We start from the raw sequence: 17,945 nt of genomic DNA, 5'->3' as shown, positions 1-17,945 counted from the left end.
TTTGTACATCTAGGTTTTTTTTCGCCACTAAGATCATGATTGGCAGACACGTGGGCAATGTCGTCTAAGTGAAGTTCATACTATATTCCAAATCTATGGTCTTGCTTACCTTTCAAACACTTAACTACTTCTAGCCAAGGCTGATGTCAAGCTCATAACTTACTTGTTTCTATCCCTTGGAAGAGGGAAAAAGATGAGCTCGCAAGGGACAAGGTCGTATCTTTCGTGTGGAAGAAGGATTCATCTTCCATCGTATGAATCTATTATTGGATCATGAATGTTCACTTCGAGATCTATGTAGCTATATAAACAAAGAAGTTTGGAGTGTTTTGTGATGTATAAGAAGTGCAATTCAACGGTCGAAAGAAGATTAACTATTCGTCCATGCAAAAAATACGACCCACTAATCACCCTGGACCATCTAGAACATAGCATTGCTTACAAATTAATATAAGCATAAACCAAAGTGTAGTAATATGGTTTTATTGAGCAGATGAAGGCTATTGCAATATCAGCTCGATTGTCGTATTAGTTTTTGTAGAGCTTTTTTTTTTTTTTTTTTTTTTTTTTTGCTAATGCGGGTGGATCAGACCTGACGAGACCGGATACACCCAATAAAGTCAGAAAATAAAATACCTCGGAGTGCCAAAGGCAACTCCCCATCGCCACTCCATAAGGTGCCTCCGGAGTGAGAAGCTACATACGCAGCTACCCAATCCGCAGCACCATTACCTTCACGGTAAATATGCTTGGCCCGAAAGGCCCATCCATCCCTCGCCATAACCCAAATGTCACGGAGCAAGGGATGGTCACACCCGCCACGCCTTAGACCCCCCTGGATCCAACTGACAATGGTGGCTGAGTCACCCTCCAGGATAATGGACCTAGCTCGTAAGACACACCGGGCATGGCGAAGGCCTGCCCAGGCTGCTGTCAGCTCCGTGCTGGGAACTGAAGTGTCAAATAACTGACTGCCACCGGCAGCCACAACCCTGGCACACGGGTCCCGGATAACAAAACCCGCGCCTCCCCGCGTGCCACCATCCAAAACAGACCCATCAAAGTTGACCTTGAGGAAACTCGGGGGTGGGGGCTCCCAGGTGAAAAACACCGTACGAGAGGCTGTCGAAGCAGAGTGGGAACCCCAGGTGTCCCGAGCTATCAAGGTCCTTCCAACAGGGATAGTGTAACACAGCTCCGCCGCCTGAGCGCGGCCACTCTCGACAACAAATCGCGGCGACATACGTCGTTCGCTGAAGGTACGAGCATTCCTGGCCAACCAGATCTGGTAGGCAATACAGGTAGCTCGGACAGCCTCCTGACGCAGCACCAAGGACTCTGATCCCTGACGCATGGCCTGTAAGAACAGGTCCCTACATCGCCATACCACCGGTGGAACCCCTGCCAACCGCCAAGTGCCCCTAGCCCATGTGCACCGAAATAGGGCATGGTCTACCGTCTCGGCCACACCACAAGCCCCACACACCAATGGGATCCTCACTCCTCGACCTGCGAGTACAGCTCTCGTAGGAAGACGGTCCCAGGCCACCTTCCAGAGGAACAACGCGACCCTCGGGTGGAGCCCCAATCGCCAGATCCAGGCAAAATCCGGGCCAGGCTCATAATCCTGCCGCAGGATATGGGAGAGATCGCCCATCCTGACCCTGGATCTGGTTGAGGAACCCCACACACGTACATCTGGTCCGCCACTCTGTGGTAACGGTAGTGAGCGAACCCGCTCCGCCAAAGATTGCCCGAACAAACGGGCCAACTGAGTCTCATCCCAACCAGCCACCCCGGGGGTCATGAGATCACAAACCTGTAGACCCTCCCCAGCCTCGACACTAACCATAGTCGGCCAAAGCCGCAGCGGGAGGCCGTCGACCCATGGGTCACCAGCTACATCGATGCTACGTCCGTCGCCTATCAGCCATCGGGTGTGACTCGACACCAATGGCAAGTACGTCGCTATCTCACACCATAGAAAGGAGCATCTCCGCCCTCCTCGGGCCCAGCCCTCCGGGCTTGCCCCCCCATAGCGGATAGTCATAATCCGGCTCCAGAGCCCCTGCGGCTCCAGAATGAGACGGGAAGCATGCTGGGCAAGAAGTAGCTCTCGTCTCTCCAGGAGAGATACCACCCCTAGACCACCTTCCCTGAGGGGAAGGCAGATGCGCTCCCATGCCACCATGTGCACGCCACGACCCCCTCCATGTGAGCCCCATAAGAAGCCCCGAAGAAGTCGCTCAATCTTCAATAAAACAGACCTTGGCACCACCGTATTTGCCATAAGATAGATGGGCATGGAGCCCAGTACAGCTCGAATCAGCATGACTCTGCCCATCATAGACAGGGACGCTGCCCTCCAGCCCTCTAGTCTGCTCTGAACCTGCTGCACCATCCCGGTGCACTCACAAACTCGCAGTCTCCTGCCCGAGATCGGAACACCCAGATAGGTCCAGGTCCCATCCTGCTCAGGCATCTCCAGAATCCTCCGAATCCCCCGTCGAACCCTGAGTGATGTGCTAGGGCTAAAGGAGATGGAGGATTTCTGGCCATTCACTCTCTGACCGGATACCGTGCAATAGGCACCCAAAACCCTCCTGATAGCCTGAGCATCAGCTACGCGAGCCCGGGTCAGGAGGAGACAATCATCGGCAAATAGTAAGTGTGATATCGGCTGGGCCCCTGGAGCTGGGACATAGGCCCCCAACTCACCGGCAGCACACGCAGCCCGCAATGCCCGAGACAAGACATCAGAGCAAATAATAAATAGATACGGAGATAACGGGCATCCCTGCCGAAGCCCCATAGTAGAACTGAAGAAAGGAGATGGGGAGCCATTGACCAAGATAGAGAACCTCGGTCCCCGGACACACCCCAGAACCCACCCAATCCAAGTCTCATGGAACCCCAAGCTCTCCAAAGCTAGCCTAAGAAAACTCCACCTGATTCTATCATAAGCTCGTTCCATATCTAGCTTGACGGCCATCAAACTCCGCCGCTGCGAGGCCCGTCGAAGATCCCACATCATCTCCTGGGCCACCATAACGTTGTCGGAGATACTCCGACCCCTCACAAAAGCACCCTGCTCCTGACAGATAATGCCGGAGAGGAGGGGCTTCATACGATCCATCAGTATTCTTGCCACAACTTTGTATAAAGTATTACACAAGCTGATCGGCCTAAAATGACTCGGCTCGGCCGCGTCCTGACGCTTTGGTATAAGCGTGACAAATGTGGCTTTCCAATCGTCGGGCATACCTGCCTGATTGAAAAAACACAAGACCGCTTCCACCACTGCAGTCCGAACGATACCCCAGTATCTCCGGAAAAAGAAAGGTGGGAAACCATCTGGACCAGGGGCCCTATCCGCACCCAGTGCCCAGATAGCCTCACGCACCTCCCCCTCCGTCACTGGACGAACCAACATAGCGTTCTCAGTCGTATTGATTTGGGAAGCAGCCCTCGGGAGCTGACCGGCAGGATCGGACTCACAATCCTCCGTCCAACGAGAGCGAAAGAAATCAAGCAGGATATGGGTGATGGCCGAATCGCCTTCAACCCGGTGACCCTGCTCATCCCACAAGGATCGAATCATGTTCCTCTGCCTCCTGATAATCGTAGAGCGGTGAAAGAAACTAGTGTTTCGATCACCCTCTCTGACCCATTGAATTCTGGATTTTTGCCTCCAGAAGATCTCATGTTGCCGCAAGATCGAGTGGTGAGTGGCGAGGAGACCCCGAAGGCTGACCATATCGGCCTCGGGGAGCGCACCCATCTGGTCTTCTCTACTTTGGTGGTCAGCAATCGCAGCCTCCACCTCCTCCAACCTCCTGAAGATATCCCCCACTACCTCACGGTTCCAACGCCGTAACCGACGCTTAGTCAATTCCAATTTACGTGAAACCCTCTGCATGGGGTCACCACGAACCGGCAGACTCCAAGCTCCTCGGACAATGTCCCAGGATTGAGGGAGAGACAACCAAACCTTCTCAAAGCGGAAGGGGCACTGGTGAGAAGAACCAGATACAGTCGAAATCAACAAAGGACAGTGGTCCGAAGCAATCCGGGATAGATGACTAACCCTGTAGGATGGAAATCTGGTAAGCCAGTCAGAGGAAGCAATAGCCCTATCGAGCCGCTCCCACACCCTGGCTTGGCCAGACTGGTTATTACACCAAGTAAATTGCGGGCCAGAGAATCCTAGATCCACTAGGCCGTTTCGTGAGAGAAAGTCTCGAAACTCCCTCCTATCCACAGTGTCAGAAAAAGCCCTACCTCCACGTTTCTCACTCCCCTCCAATATACAATTAAAATCACCCACTATCGCCGTTGGAAGACCCTGAGCGATTAAGTGGGTGAGCTCATCCCACAGGACCCTCCTGGTCCGATGGTCAGTGCTAGCATACACACCACTCAGGACCCATGGTGCGGCTTTAGGTGCCGAAATAATCATCAGGACCTGTTGGGAGCAGTTATGGAACACATCGACTGTAGCCCCACCCCGCTTCCACAGAGCCACAATACCCCCGGACAGCCCCTGGGACTCAACTACATATGACTCCCAGTCGACCTCAAACCGGCGTACTACACGATCCAGTCCACTACCGGATAGTCATGTTTCATAGAGAAGGCAGATCTCTGGACTATGGATCTGAACCAACCGCCTAAAGGAAGACATGAAGGCCGGCTTAGCCGCCCCTCTACAATTCCACGCAAGAATCCTCATGGGGAAAAATCCGAGAGGTCGGCCACAGGTGCATCCACCCTCTGGGCCGCAGGGTCCATCATCAACTCATGATCAGGGTCGTCTTGCAGACCCTCATCGACGCTAGCCCCGGACACGACTCGTAAGACTGTAGAGCTTGTTAGAACATATTATTCTATGCAAGTAATGCTTTTGTTCTAGTTTCCATTTTACGACCTGTTCAATTGCAGATAAATAAGCAGCTCCTGAATTTTGGTGCAATTTTCTCACATATTTGCGTACAAGTCTATAAACTCAGTAGCATTTCTCTAGGCAAAGATGAGTTGGGAGTTCGTATTGACCCAATCGACAAGTGTATAGGCAAAGATGCCCATTTGCATTATGAGCTACACGCATGCTCTTGCTCCTAATAATCATCAGGACTACTGCACTGCTTGTTTTGACTCTGAATTATATGCAGGCATGCATGCACACATACATACATACATACATACATACATACATACATATATACATACATACATACATATATATATATATATATATATATATTGTTTTTTTGTTTTTTGTTTTCCTTCTTTCATTTAGGTAGCTTGGTAAGAAATCTTTTATAAAGTCTAGAGGGACGTACAAAGAGGAGTAATGAGCAAATAAAATCTTTCCCGCACTGCACAAAAATTCCAAAAGAAAAAAAGAAAAAAAAGAGAGAGAAGAAGAAAATAGTAACACGGCCAATTGGCCATGCTAGCTTTCTGAAAGTAAGTTCATTCAAATGGGAGAGCATCGAGAATGAGAGCCACGTGGGACTAAATCATTGGTAGTCTGTGCACGTGGCACTATTTTAAGGATCCGCTCTCAAATTGTCCGACCGGGTAAAGGACGGTCGTCACGAACAGAAGCAAGGGCATGGTGGGCAAGAGGGCGAGGGACCGTTGATTCCTTTCAAACGGGAAAGCTAATTAACATTCTACTTGGAGTTAAAAGAAGAGAGACCACAAGCTCTCCGTTCTTCTTCCTAGAGTTGGATTGTTCTGAGATTTTTATTTCCAGAAAAGTTGTCAATTATTTGGCTCGATATGAACCATATTATCTAGTAAACTTACCAAGTTTGAGCCGTGCCTAGATCATTTAATTTTTGCTGGATTAAGTTTGAAGTCTAAATTTTATATACTGGGAGATATTTCGATATCCATACTCTTCTCCCAGGTATTGTGGATCTGAATAAATTGTCTTAGATGGATTTTTCCACCAAAACTCTCTCGGAAAAAAAACTTCAGCTAGTTGCCTAATACATGCTTCATATCATTTTAAATATTATTTAAATATATTATTATTAAATAGTAATATAGTTTATACTAATAAAACTATTTTATTAAAATAATGTAACGGTAGAAATTAGTCGGAGTGAGCTTGGTTAAGCACAACTATATCAAAAAAATAATAATAATAATCAATTAAAATTTAGTTTATTTTTATCTTGTAGTAGACTATCCTAAAACATATAAAAGATTACGATTCACAATCTTTTTTTATACAATATGTTGACCCATATTTGCTATCACTTTTTTTTTATTTCTTTAAAGTTCTGAAAGAAAACAAGAATTTTAATTTTTAAGAATTGATTTTTAAATAACAAAATTTTAAGATCAATATCTAAAAAAATGGTTATTAAATTTAAAATTAAATTTTGGTTGATGGCATCTCCAACGCTTTCAAATATCTTGGCCGGAATAAAAGCGGTTGCGGCGAAAACCTTTCACGTCACCTTCACGTTAAGAAAATGACGAGGGTGACGTAGGTGAGACGTCGAGGCGCAACTCAATCGTCACGTGACCGAGATACGAAGGCGGGACCCGGTCTGACGTTATAGTGGGACCCGCGTGCGGCTGACCTTCTAAAAATCGCATCAGGTCGCCTGCGCCCCATTACGATTACAACCTCACGTACTGCAAGGCATTGGATTCTCCCATCCATATCAAACCCCCCCCAATGAATTGTTTTGTGAGGTGTGGTTCCACCATCAGCCTATCACCTTTTAATTAACCCTATCACCTTTCAATTAATTAAAACAAATATGCTGCATGACCAAATACATGTTAGGATTTGTTAACAACTAGGCAACTTTAATCAACAAATATGCCTATGTATGTGCAAGTCGTTTACATGCAATTGAATTCTCACCTTTCCACACGTCGCATGGATAGGATCATATCCATACACCAAGATCGAGTTTTGAGTATGACTCACACAGCATGTAGGCAGGTAAAAGCTGACAAGTTGTTAACAAGACATGACACCTTTCTTGGTGCATGGATATGATCCAACCTATGCATATGGAAAAGTGTGAATTCAATTACATAGAGGTGATTTTATGTATTCGATTTTATATAGAGATATGTGTGCATGCAGCGTATGTATGTATGTATGTGTGTTTAAATATATATAAAGCACGCATGGCTGCGTGCTTTGTGGCAGTCAAGTGGGTGTTTTTTTATAGTGCGTATTTCATGGCAGTCAAGTGCACACAAGTCAAGCATAAATGACTTCAAAGTTATCTTCAAGCTTAAGTTAGAGAACATGACTTGATAATATCAACTTGACTTCATGGACTAAGTGGGGTAAGCATTGGATCAAACAGACTACAAAATTTATTCTCATGTTGTTCACAATCGAAGGAAAGTTTAGTTCCATAAACAAGTTATTATGTCAGTATTTAGCTCGCTACTAATATGATTATTGAATGGTGAAACTTCTTGGACTTTTCTCATGACTAGGGTTGAGATCCTCAGAAATGCCAAATATATATTTGAATGATAATTTATTCTTCACTTGTTTTATAGGTTGATTTATTCCAAAGTCAAACTTGTACTATATCTAATTGGTTGATTTTTGTTGGTTCACTATTACGTGATACTTAGCAACATACTTGATTCAAGAAAATTGTATTTCAACTAACAGAACTACAAAACTAAATCTCTAGCTTATGGCTGAAATGTGACGTCCAAATGCGAGAGCAGCAACCATGTACTATGGCTACTGCTATATTAAATGTTCTTATGAGCTGACTATTTTAGAATCATTAGGATGGTTGACGCATACCAAGGGCATTAATAAATCACTCGAAGATAGCCTCATATCCAATTGGCTTCCAGTTTTAATTTTCATTGCCCAACGGTCGAACAAAGAATGTATGGAGAAACTCAAGAATAATTAATTGACAGTAGCTTGACACTGTTTTCTACTTATCTAATCACTCAAATAGTCAATGTAGTTACTCTATATCCCACTTCATCAGTCTCCGAAGCAGATTAAAGGGTATACTGCATTCCATTTTGAATCTTATGATACTTTCTACGTAAGCAATTGATCAATGAAGCAATCTGTAGGTGTCGTGGAAAGCTGAATGGATTGGATAAGGGATGAAGCTTTTCTGTCTCTCGATCGCCATTCCTTTCCTTTCTTCTTTCCAAAAGCTTCCTCTCATTCCCCATTTCGTTGTATTACTGACTCGGAAAGCCCATGCAGAGAGTACAAATTAAAGCAAAAAGATAGATGTTTTACCCTTCTGGCTCCCTTATCACCTTTCTACTTTATGAACGATAGAAGAAGTGATAGGCCAATATAAAGATGAATCAACAACCCTAATCTCTTTCTTTGCTGCTTACCGAATGTACGAGCGCGGACGGACGATTAAATCCTGTCAAGACACAAAAAATTTAGCTTGACCTCAAAACATTTGGTGGTCTGTTTGCATAGAAAATTACAACTTCATATCTAGGATAAAAAGCTAGCAGTTATCAAGATATAAAGTGTGCTGCTAGTGTTGCCTCCTATCAACTCGCTATTTTTCTGACAGTGGTGCAAGTGGTGTGAATGGTTCTAGTTTTGACTATATTATCTTAATCGAACTTTCTTGGCTGATGATCCTAATTTATGCAAATCGCTTCATCACCTGTTGTCATGGTCTATGGGCGATATTAATACATGATCCATCCCCTTCACAAATTTCTTTACTTCTAATTGAAGTAAAACTGCCATAAGGCTGAGTCTGGCTCCTTTTTGGGAGACAATGCAGCACTAGAAGAAGCAACCTATTGCACCAGCCCAATTGTTGCACTGCTCATATAAGGGCACACGAAAAGGCTGCGAAGGAGTGGCCATGCAAACTTCTGAACTCTAAGCATACAAATAGTAGATAAAAATGTGGGAAATGAGTAAATTTGTGATGGCATCATTACCCCAGGCCATACTCAGAATCAGATCTAAGTCTGACTATTAAATTGCCCAAAACAAGCCCAAATCTAATCTATTTTTGTTGCTTAATTGACCTGCCATTGCTTAATTTAATGACTATTTATCTGTATTCTTGCATCTCTTGTATAAATAATAAACTCAGTTTCCACCTTGTCCAAATAATCTGTAATTGTGAGAGAGCTATTATTAAACCATCAAAGAGTATATGATAAAATTCTAATCGGTGCAGGTCATGTCAATAATGCATGTCAACAGACCTAACAACTTGTATTCTTTAATGTTCCGAATAGCACATTTAAATTTCCACCTCTCTTTTAGTAAATTGTCAAAAAATCCTAATAGTGCTTTTACTTGCCGTAGCTAATCTGTGCTTTTCTAATCAGAAGCAAAGAACTAGAATCAGCCATCGATCCTATTCAAGCTTAATAATGTTTTGCATGCCCCCACAATGACCCATAATTTGTTGCCAATCAATCAAATTGCTGAAGACGATCTAAGCCTGCTTCTAATCAAGCATGGGCCAACATATTTTGCGAGTATCACAGGCAATTACAGTAGAATCATAAATCAATGAGTATTATCATCATATGATTCAGGAAGTGCCTAGGTTCACTTACCACAAAAAGAAGCATCAGAAACTTCAAATAAGATTGCAATGATCATTGTTAACTTGTAATGTCCGTCCGGCTTCCGATGCTGGGATCATCAACCATGGCCAAACATATTCACTAAGTCCTGCAGGCCATTACAATAGAATCATTAATCAGCGTGTATCATCATCATACTAATCAAGAAGACCTAGGTTCGCTGGAAGGCGCATCAGAAACTTCAAGTGTTAAACTTGTAATGTGCGTCAAACATCTCATGTTTGGACCATCAACTAAATACCACCAGAGAAGGATATTCTGATCCACATCTTGAACAACGATTGCTTCTCGCACTCGCATGGACTCACCATGCACAAGAAGAAATAAGGATCTTAATGACCAAACACTGTAGCTTTTCTTTTGCAGATACAAAAGCAGCCCTAAAAGGGGAGGCCAGTAATTTGGAGTCATGAAAACTTAATCTCTCGCCCTATTTTAAATAAGAATTTGTAGAGGGAAAAAATGCATGATATCACAGAAGAATAAATGGAAGAAGGATAGCTTCCCCACTCTTATTAACGGTAGGAGCAGGAATTAACTGCCATGGGCAAATGACATGGCCTTTAACAAGAACCACACATAATATATCGGCTCAAGATATTATAATACAAACATCAAATTACAAGCCCAGTTCAACTTCTACGATCATACAAGCTTGCTCTTGACTGCAGTTACACGAGGATCAAGAGACACGGGGTGAGCAGTGAGAGGACGAGAAGAAGACTTCAGCAGCCAAAGATCCGTTGGTGAGCATCAGATGAGAAACAAGTTCAGAAGTAGAAAGGATCTCTTGAAATTGGAATCCCACGAATTCCAGGATATCAAAAATCGCCTTCCGCATAAATTCTAATATCTGATATCTCAGACTCCCAATAACTGTATGCATGAAATTATGTGGATGATACAGCAAGCATCTAATATGTAATCCTAAATTCAGCTTCTTGAGGCCAGAGACTGAAACCTTCATATGAGGCTAATTTAACACCAGGAAAGAGAGCACAACTATGGCACAGTAGTACACACCACATTCGTGATGCATATGTTTTCAGCCAAGGATCAACCTGAACTCTTTCAACATAGTCCAATCTCACAAGACCTACTAGGAAACTTACAATCATTCATACTTTCTATCGCATGCAATGCACATCTCAAACAATAATTTATATAACCCCAGAAAGATGACCACAAGATCCGATCCATTTAGAAATCAAAAGACAGCTTGATGACCAGACAGTTGTTTCTGCATTTCAAAACTTTTTGTTCATACACTTCTACTAGTCACTCAGGGCTGGAGAAGCCAATACCGGAATACTTGCTTATACCATTAAATCTGGATGATCAAACTCTCTCTATAATAGCTAAATCACATTTTCTTTAAACATAATAAGCTCAACACCAGATTTGGTACCAAAGCAGTTCATGACTGTTCGTCCTTTTCATCTTCTAGGCAGGCAGTGAGAACACGTTACCTGCCAAACAGAACAAGCTGAAAAAAGTCCCATCAACAGGACCACTTACCCACTCTATCTAGTCAAGCAATCTAGGGGGCGACAGAACTGGGATAGCCTCAGAACTTCAAACAGGACAAATAACATATGATATCTAAAAAGTTGGTAGAACACATAGAATATACTAGTAAATCACAGAGTCTATTCCAGTTTTCAGTTCAAACATAACTCCAAAAGGATATTTGGAACAAGAAATTCAGCAGCTTCTTTGTTAAATTACGAAGTTCTTTCTTCTCTCAAAACAAAATAGAGAGTTGTTTTAAATCCTAAAATGCCTTTCCAAAACACATCGAGAATATTCAGATTTAAAACTTGATTCAACCTTGAAATAGGCTACAAAAGGTACCAGTAGTTCTTAAGAAAATAATCAAGTGCAGATCATGATGTTAAAACCAGTAAGCTCGCTGGGCAAGATGTTTACATTTGGAACCAAATTGGTAAAAAGATATTTGATAAAAGATTTCATGCATGAGCATTATAGATTTCTTTTCTTCTGAGAAACTACATACCTGCCAAATAGTTATAAATAGATAAACCATCAAATTTATAACAATTAGTACTTCTAATAGGTAAAGATGGCTATAAGCATCAGTTTCTATCAGCTCGAGACTATACCAAGTATCACAAACATAGACAAATAATCATAAATGAGCCTATTTTAATCATAATAATCTCTTACCCTAAAATCATGCCATCTTAAGAAAATCCAAATCAGCTCTCCTTGTCACTTTAGGTTTAGGTCCTGTTTGAATCTGACCCAAATCTAACCTGTTTGGACCACTACCTTAGAAGCTTTATAGGCATGGAATGGAAGAACAGAATGCCAAGGAAAGTATTATTTTCGTTGGTCAACCATCAAGGATTGAAGTATGATGTAATCCAACAACGAACCAAAACATCAACCAGCGTGAAAGATTTTTTCTTGAAAGAAAAATGTTATCTTTCTCAGAAGAAATGGGAAAAAAATATTGGAACCTCCCAGCCCAATGGGTTAAAGAGGTAACAAGAAATTGCCTGTACAAATAAAGCTATTCTCCAAAGTCTCCATATGGGAAATGATCAAGTCAAAGATAATTGGAATGAAAAACACTGACAGAATGTTGAATTACAAATCTGCCAGGATAGGAAGACTTTGCATCAGTCAGTTACATTTGGAGAAGCAACAGTTAGGAGCAAGTGAATTACTTGGTTAGTAGAACAAAAACTCAAAAAAGTGATGAGAAAGGATGAATATAAATCTACCAAAATGACAGAACCATCCCTACAGGTCCGTAGGATAATTTTTCTTTTATGTTAGGTTTAACATATTTCCACCAAATTGAAAGATGGCAACACTTGTTTACCCTCTGTTTGGTACGAAGGATGGATTGGAGGAAGAATGGATAGAGGAGGAATGGATTAGGGAGAGGATGGATGGTCCATCCATCCTCCCGTGTGTTCAGTTAAACATGGAAGGATAGATGGGAATGGTTTCCTCCTTTGTATGGTATAAGAGGAATGAAAGAGAGGATGGATGATATTTGTATAACATTTTTACTAAACTATCTTTTAATAAAAATGTATTATTATTATCAGTTTGTAACACCTATTGATACTAAAAAAATTAAGGCAATATATAAACCTATAATCTTTATAATTTATAATTATATATAAAATTACATAAATATAAATTAATTATATATGAATTAATTTATGTATATATATTAATTATATATATAACTAATTAATTTATACTTTGGTTTAAATAGTTAATTAATTATATATAAATAGTTAAGCAACAAATAGTGAAGAGGGGTGCTGGCTGGAGTAGAGAAAAGGTGGGGCGTAGGTCTCCCATCTCGAAAAAGAGTGAAGGCAGGTTAGAATTTTGTCAAAAAATTAATAAAGGATAATTTTGCCAATATAGAAATCCACTCCTCATATGCTCCATCCATCCTTCTTTGCCCTCCTAATTTGAAAAGATGCAAATTGGTGGGCCAGATGGATAGGCAATCCCTCCATTTCATCCATCCATCCAAAGATTTTTTTTTTGAACCAAACGACGGATGGGGACCATCCATCCTTCCAACCCTATCCATCCTCCCTCTCATGACCTGAACCAAACACAAGATTAATTCTTCTTTGGTCTTATAAATATAAGCTAACATCTAGAAAACCCATTTTGGACCGAGCCACTAAGAAATGCTATGCTCTCCATGCAAAAAAGTCATAGATTGGCCATTTCAGGTACAGCTGAAAGTCCAACATTTCACCAAGGCATGCTAGCTACTTGCCCTTTCACAAGCATCCATGGAGCAGACATAAATTACTCTAGTGGCTATTCCTACCAAGATAATATCTTTCCAATGCCTCCCTATCCCCCTTCTCTTCCCAGCCTTCTTCTTCAGCAAAAGTCTTTCACGAAATGCTCAAAAATCTATTGTTATGTGCAAATATACCCTTTCTCATAGAAGCCGATCACTTATCATCTTTGCAGTCTCAAGCTATATCACTTAGCCCCTCGAGTAACCAAGTCCGTCACCTCTTACCCTCCAAAAATCATCACATCATTAGCTCGCATAAACCCACTAGTGAAACAACACACCAGGGCCATCACACTCAGAATCATACAGCTGTACTTCAATAGAGAATGCTTTTGCACAAGGATCATATTATATGAAAATGTACTTCAATAGTATCTCTGATTTTTTTCTATCAGCAGAATCCCTTTGCCAATAATAAGTGTTACAATACGGTAAGGTGAAGCATGCAGATCAAAAAGGATATTAAGCAAGACTTGCAAAAATTGGCCTTCTACACGTTCCCTTTTCATTCTACTTTTAATGTTCCGACAAGTTCCTATGCAAAAATGGCGCATACTAGCATACAAGGCCGTTGTCTCGATACCGGACCCCATACCGGTGACACACTAGCACAGTATCGGTACGGTACGTAATTTTTTTGGTATATCAAATATCGGTACGCCATCGGTACCAAACCGGTACGGTATGCTCCGTACAGTCCGACTCGGGAAGGTATGGTGTATGTTGCTAGAATGAGATATTATTTAAAAACAAGACTGCTACCAACCAGCCTTAACATTCTTAAGCATGATTCTCCCACATCCTACTTTACAGCACTCAAGTTCCCAGCACCTTTGCAACTGGTGACCCAAAATAACATCATGCCCCAACTTTCCTAGATTGAAAATGAAAGCTCTGCATGAAAAGGCGGCAGAACACAGACACAAGGCAAAGGCATCACCTCCAGCATATTCCATGGAATCAACTTAACTACTTGACAATAATTTCCATTAAAAATATCCTAACACTTGAAAAGGCATATACATATGTCCAAAATTCACACCGGATGAAATGGAACATAAGAAAAAAGACAGCAATAGACAAATTTTTAGTAGGCCAATAAATCAAGAAGAACTAAAGCATCAAACCAAACGGAACCAAACAATTAAACAGAAGGCATATGTATATCGAAAAAGGGGCTGTAAGAGAGACGCATTCAAAGAGTGCATAGTTCTCCCCAAACCCCAACACAAGACCCCAACAAAAACTACAATCTATTGGAAAACCGAAACAGACCCCAAATAACAAAGACCATTTCCAGAATCCATTTTGAGGGAAAAAAAAGAAAGGATAAAACCCCACATTAACAATCCAAAAAACTGAGCTAAAAAAAAATATAAAAGATCCAAAAAGAGAAGGAAGGATTGGAGACGGTAGATCTCACTTCGCGCTAGGGCATTCCCTAGCGAAGTGACCCATTTCGCCGCAGGTGTAGCAGGATCCGCCGCCGCCACCTCCGCCTCCGCTATAGCAATCCCTAGCCAAGTGACCAGTTTCACCGCATTTAAAGCAAGCGGCACCACCTCCGCCGCCGACTCTATAGCAATCCCTAGCAAGATGACCAGTCTCACCGCAGCTGTAGCAGGCGGCACCACCTCCGCCGCCGCCGCCGCTGCCGCCTTTATAGCAATCCCTAGCCAGATGACCAGTCTCACCGCAGTTATAGCAGGCGCCACCACCTCCGCCGCCGCCGTAACCCCCTCCTCTCACTCCGCCGCTCCTGCCTGCGCCACCGTCAAACTCGTACCCCCCTCCATAACCACGGCCGCCTCCGCCTCCAAATCCATCCCTTCGGCCGCCGCCCTGGACGCTGGATCCATCAGGGCCGGTGACATCGACTGCCTTGGTGCGGCCGTCTTCGCCCTCGGCGATGGCGAACTCCACGGCCTCACCCTCCGCGAGGCTCCGGTAGCCCTCCGCCTTGATCGACGACTGGTGAACGAAGAGGTCCTCGCCGCCGTCGTCCGGCGTGATAAAGCCGAACCCCTTCGCCCCGTTGAACCACTTCACCGTCCCCTTCAATCGACCGCTCCCGTTGGCCATCAGAAAGCAGGAGGAGGAGAACGGAGATCCGAAAAACCCCAAACCCTGGACAGAAGAGGAAACCCCAACCCGCCTACCCTTCGATATGTACGTCCCTCGCCCTTTCGGCTTACCATATAAAAAAAAGTGGGCGCGGGGCGATCCTTTGGTATATCGGACGGCTGTGATTAACGATTATGGAACGAGGACCGCCCCACGGAGTAGGTTTTCTGTGGGCCGGTCTTACGGGCCTGTGGGCCAGGGGTGATCTTGTTGACGCCTGTGACCTGTGGACTTGGGAGATGCCCCCCGGAAAAAATGATAGCCAATGGAACGATACCGAGAAGGAATGCTTGGAGGAAACCCATGGAAAAGTCGTTGAAGAAACGTTGGGAGTACACTTGGAGATGATGCCAGCCCAGCTGTCAGTGGGGTGTTTCTGTGGGCTCCTTTTCTGGGTCATTGTTGTCGTGGATTTAGGCCCGTTTCCAAAAGCATTTTAGATAAAATAAAGATGTTTAGTAAAAATTTTGAAAAATTATTTTAGCATTTTCAGAAAGCTACGGACAGCTTTTTACAAAAAGCTTCATTTTGGAGCTTTTCAAAAAAGCACTTTTAGGCTCGATCGGAAAGTTGTTTTTTCAACCAATACTCATGATAAAATATAACAATTACAAAAAATATCCCTTTAATAATTGTTAAACCAATTTTATCACATAGCTAAGGAATTTGTTATATTATGAAAAATTAAATTACGCCAATAATTATAATATTTTCTATCTTTATTATTGTATGATATATAATATAATATAATGTTATATTATATCATAATACATTGATTTGTTAGGTTAAATAATTTAATATTATATTAAATTATTATGCTATAGTATACAACATTATATTAGTATATTATAATAATATTATATTGCATTACAACAATATTATACTATGTTATATATTTATATATTAATACATATTATATTTTATTATGCTATGTTGTATAATATTATGCAATATCCTTTATAGTTATTTTGTCTGTTCAAGATCTGACAATGAAGGTGAGTTCTGTTCTAGAGACAAGACTTTCAAAAACAAAATGGAATCTGGCCCTTTACACTCCAAAGCTGAATGGAGTGGAAGAACAAAACAATCGTTGATATGGCAAAGTTTATGTTAAAAGGGTATGACCAAAAGTACTTTCTCAGTTTGTTTACCAAACACATGTCAAAGTGGTACAGTACTTTAAAAATATAGTATCAAACAGCAAACAACTTTTTATAAAAACTCTACTTCAGAAAAATTTACTTCCAAAAACTCTACTACCAACAGCTCTCCCAAATGGGGCTTTAATCATATTTGGCACCCTGGTGTCGATTATTACATGATTCATTGTTGTCTAATTCCATATACCTTCCATCAATAATCTGCTGCAAGGACATGACTTAGAAAAGTGATTTCCTTTTTTCTTCTGTTCTGATTATTTGGAGGGCATCTGATTCTGATCTCCCTGGCTTCCTATGGTTCAATTACCTTAGTGGGAAGCATTTCTTTTGTAGAATGTTTCCTGGAACTGCACTCCGGCATAGCAAAGGTGGCAGACGTAGCAAAAACAATGCTACCCTCAACTTCAAGACATGCAACAGTGCACAACCTTGTGGTTTATTGGCAACAATTACAACCTCCCAACTGATGCATAAACACACTACAAGGCACAACTTCAATACAAGCTTCACTGCACAATTTCTTCACATTTTAAGAGCAATTACAACATCCTTTTTATCAAACCAATTTGTGGATCAAGATCCCTGTGACTCCCATACCAATGGAAGCAGCAGTGGCAAACCAATCATTTTGTTGTAAGAAAGGATGCTTTTAGCACCTTTCAGTTTGCACCTATGTTTGGTTAGGTTGCTATCAACACATCCACAACCCCCCAATTTGATCAAAATCCCCCACTATAGGATTTATTGCACATCCTATCCATGAGAAACAACACTACTACTACATCACTTCTATCAACCAGCACCAACATGCATGTGTCTCACAAAAAAATCTAGTTACTAAGCATTAACAGTCATGCAGGAATCCACTATTTAAAACAGTATGCATTTAACTAGCAAGTGCGAACATCAGCACTAATTAGAACAATTTCATCTTGTTCCCCATCAAAACGCACTCACCTATACCGAAGAAGAAAGTGTCACTAGATTTTCATGTCAAACTCATTACCAAATGGCTCTCCGTTTGACTTCTGCCCCACTTTGAACTCTTGAGTGGCATCAACTTTTTCATTTTTCCATTGGATCAAGTGCATCTTGATGATGGTAAGGACTTAAAAATAGCTAAGCTAAGACAGATGTATCTTATCTTGTTCTTTTTTCACATTGTTTTTCATTCTTCCTTCTTAACAATTTCATCTTCTTCACCATCAAAGCCCTCTCAGCTTTGTATAAGAAGAAAA

The 17,945-nt window shown here is 42.2% G+C and overlaps 1 pseudogene across 1 annotated transcript; it reads right to left on the bottom strand.

Moving 5' to 3' along the window:
* Positions 1–14,567: 14,567 nt before the first annotated feature.
* LOC103720621 (cold shock protein 2 pseudogene) lies at positions 14,568–15,856 on the bottom strand (annotated as a pseudogene). The gene has a single exon (XR_016396672.1). The product of XR_016396672.1 is annotated as a cold shock protein 2 pseudogene (transcript).
* Positions 15,857–17,945: the final 2,089 nt, after the last annotated feature.

This window comes from Phoenix dactylifera, chromosome 10 (genome assembly GCF_051530095.1).
Source record: "Phoenix dactylifera cultivar Ajwa chromosome 10, Ajwa_hap1_PhDact_Kaust_v1.1, whole genome shotgun sequence".
Taxonomy (NCBI): Eukaryota; Viridiplantae; Streptophyta; class Magnoliopsida; order Arecales; family Arecaceae; genus Phoenix; species Phoenix dactylifera.
This window is presented reverse-complemented; position numbering and strand designations above follow the sequence as displayed.